Raw genomic sequence first — 4274 nt, 5'->3', positions numbered from 1 at the left:
GCCTTCTCACGTTAGCTCACTCCCGAACGGGTGTTCGAAAGCTAACCAGAGGATACGTGGGCTAATCCCGGACGTTGTGAGCTGCTTGAACCATATGTAGAAGAATCGTCCTGGCCACTCCCAAGTGAATGGCGATCAGTAACTTTCCCCACTTGCGTGGACTTCTACACATGGAACCATCCTTGGTGCGCGACTACAATTCGGAATTCAGAGAGAACGTAGGTTCGAATCTCGGTGAAAGACCAAAATGAAGAAAAAGTTTTTTCTAATAGCGGTCGCCCCTCGGCAGGCAATGGCAAACCTCCAAGTGTATTTCTGCCATGAAAAAGCTCCTCATAAAAATATCTGCCATTCGGAGTCGGTTTGAAGCTCTAGGTCCCTCTATTTGGGGAACAACATCAAGACGCACGCCAGAAATAGGTGGAAGAGCTCGGCCAAACACCTAGAAAAGGTGTACGCACCAATTATACATATAATCTGTACTCGGCGCGAGTTGCTACGACAACAACTAAAATAAATTTAAGAAAAATAACTTTAAAGAAAAATCAGTACACAAATATTCAATTCATTCTAAACCATTTTATTGATTTTGTTTATTTCGAAAAAATCGGTTGAACGGGGCAGAAGTTGCTACTCTGCAGCGCCACCTGGTGGCGAGTGGCAGCAATGAGCATATTCTACAAACCTTCTCCGTGGAAAAATACATATATGATATATACCAATTGTTATAATAATCGGTCTAGTAGTTTTTGAGTTCATCGAGGACATACAGGCAAACATTCATTTTTATATATAAAGATAATTTTTTGTTTTAGTTTTTATTTTATTTTATTTATTTATTTTTTATTACTTTGTTTTGTTTAACATTATTATTATTTTTTTATTTTGTGTTATTTTATTTTTTATCTTTTTTATTTTGATTTACTATTTTATTGCATTCTGTTCTACTGTACCAATTAAGTTCATATTTCTATTTTATTTTTTGTATTCTCTTAATTTTGTATTTACATTACATTTTTCATTTATTCTCTTCTATTTAATTTTTTTTTTTTTGGTTTTATTCATATTTTTTCTTTTATTTTATTTTACTTTATTTCATTTTGTTTATTTTAATATATTTTTACTTATTTCAATTTGAACTATTTGATTTTCAGTTTTTTTTTTATTATATTTTATTTTATCTGCTTTATTTTTTATTTATTTTCATTTTCCATTTTTTACTATGCTTTACATTATTTCATTATTTTTTTTTTATTTCATTTATAACGAACATTTTTGCTTGTTTAATAGTGCAAATTGCTCTGCGATAAGATCGAACAGTTACCTTAAAAATACTTCATATTGTGTAAGTGTTTCTATGTGTGTTTCATTACTTAAATTATTTCACTTCCATCCAATCATTAACAATAATCCAAAAACCTCTAAATTATTTACTTAGCTCATGCCTATGGACATAATTTTAGTGTGTCCTTGGAAATAACGAATAGCTTACCTGCGCATATTCAACAATTGAAACGTAGTTAATCCTGTTGCTTTTAATGGCTTAACTAATAATTCATCAAAAGTATTTTTACATATTTTTTTCTAAATAATAATTTTTTATTACTGCAATAATATTTTTACCCCATAAAAAGTTTGCCTAAAAAAAGTTTAGGAAATATATTTCACACACACCTTTGCCTTATGGCATTAATTTTACCAATTTCATATGCCGTTCGTCAAATTTTATTATGTTTATTATGCTACATTTTAATGATCTCATCATGACGCATTCCCTATTGTAACAACGAAAGAGGCCGGGCACACGGCTGCCAGATTACCATATTTGCTTTTCGAGCTTGCGTCACAAAAGCCATTAAAATAAACTTATGGCATCACAATGTGGAAAGAGACGAGAGTGGAATAATCACGCGCTCGAGGTAGTAGTTCTGCATTCTGCGACCAGAAAGATACAGTGTAGAAAGTTTCTACATACATACGAGTACCATACAAGTATGTACATACATATGCACATTTACATATACATATATTGTTTGCAAGAACGTATGCCAGTTATGCAAAGAAGTTGCAACAAATGAACAAAGTCATGTAACAACAATGTTAGAACGCGTAAGAGAAGGTGAATGAAAGGATGTGTGAAGAAACATTAAATGAAAAAATGTATGTTGTAATAAAAGTTACTTTTTAAGAACAACAATGTAGTTGTACACCTTGGCCAGTGAATTTATTTTCATTTGCCGTATGTGGAAAATCAACCAGATATATTCTGTGGCCCTAAATGTCTCGGATTAAGCTCGTTACCAGTTACGAATCTGTTGGATGAAGAAACAGAGCATAAGCAATAGCTTGAAAAGTAATAAATAAATTAATAAATAGCAAAAGAACATTTACCGTATGGTGTAAGGGAGTAGGAAATGTAGAAACAGTGTTTATGCACTGCAACACATATAGTTGCGTTTTCAAAGGCGAATAGGTCTTGAAGTTCAAAAGACACAGCCTTAAGAGAAACAGGCATTGAAATTAGTACGCCACCTCTGTTAAAAAGATCCCACAATTTTAGGTTCTCTCTGTTGGCTTAAGTCTGTTACTGCATACGAATTAACATTTCGCAAGATATTTATTGATGTCTACAAAATTTACTCCGGGATAGAATACGGAGAAAAATCTTGATTGAACTTAATAGAGGTAAGGTGAAAGTGGTGGCGTATGCTGATGATGTGGCGGTAATAGTATCATGGCTGTGTGAGTGGCATTCAAAGGGCGCTAGGTGAACTCAACTCTTGAACTTATGGCTTAAGTTTGAACCCACGTACAACAGAACTCATGCTTGGCACCACTAGATACAAGTTATCCAATTTTACCCTTCCACTAATTAATAGACAAACTGTCCAAATTTCATTCAGCTCAAAGAAACTCATATTAGGAGTAATCTTGGACTCCAAACTTAGCTGGAAACTGAATATTGAAGAACGGGTAAGGAGGAAGAATTTGCTCTATATGCCTGGAAACGCATGTTTGGAAGAAGATGAAGTCTTGAACTTAAGTATATTTTATGGCTGTATATGGCCAATTTCGACCAAGTTTATCATACGGCTACGTAGTTTGGTGGAAAGCTCTTGGAAGAGATAACAATATCAAATTACTTAGCAGAATACAAAGATCAGCTTGTGCAATAACGGTCGGTGCAATCAGATCATGTCTTAAGGAGGCTCTCATTGCACCGACAAATGTTACCACGGTAGATCTGCTTATCAAGAAGATGGCTACCATGAATTCATTTAGGTTAAATGAAGCGGGTCGCTGGAGGGAAGAAACTTATGCTTGTGCTAGTCTATTACTGCGACAAACTCAGTTCACCTCGGGGAGGACTGATGACATTACTCATTGCGGTGAGAATGGAATAAGAAACTTCTACTAAACAACTTCGACGCAATATTCTATGGTATACAGATGGTTGGACTGCGGTATTGGAACTGATATATATCTCACAGACTTAGAATTGAAAAATCTGTGCGTCTGCCTAATACTTTCAGTATAGCAATAGGAGAAGCGTCTAGGCTACTAATCGCAAACTTCTCTTTTAAAGGCAATATCGCTTTTCTTTCGGATAGCCAAGCTGCAATCTAGGCACTGGATTCGGCTACAACAATTAAACTGGTGAAACACAGCAGAAAAGGCCTTACCATCTCTAGCGGAAACCGTAACGTTACCTTAATCTAGGACTCGGGGCATCATAACATTGAAGGACAAGAAAAGCGGACGAAATAGTAAGATCCATGAATAAGGACCTGTCAGAATCGGTATCCACACCATTAGGTGCAATCAAGAATGCAATTTCCTCAGAATACTTACGGATCGCGAATTGTAGAGGGAGGGATCAGACGATATGTGAAGTTAGCAGAACATTATGGGCAAACTACAACCACAAACATCCGTCAACATTGACAAAAATGAAACGAAGGGATGCCTGCACACTTATGGTAGTGATAACTGGTTTCTGGTCCATAGGTGAGGAAGCACCCAAAATGGGTGTCTCTTAGATAGTTGTAATCAACCGGAGAAAAAGGAAACTATCTTCCACTTCTTCCGAGAATGCCCTGCTCTATAGAAGGCGAAAATGTTAACATTTGGCAAACCGCTTTTTGAACACCTCGAAGAGCTGGCCGACATAAACGTAAACAGCTTTATAAGGTTTCTCAATGGCACAGACTGGGTATAGTCGTGAAGGAATAACCCGTATAACTTGTTGGTAGCGCGAGGTTATGGCAACAAAA

The sequence above is a fragment of the Anastrepha obliqua genome, chromosome 5 (assembly GCF_027943255.1).
Source record: "Anastrepha obliqua isolate idAnaObli1 chromosome 5, idAnaObli1_1.0, whole genome shotgun sequence".
Classification (NCBI taxonomy): domain Eukaryota; kingdom Metazoa; phylum Arthropoda; class Insecta; order Diptera; family Tephritidae; genus Anastrepha; species Anastrepha obliqua.
Note: the sequence above shows the minus strand (reverse complement) of the source record.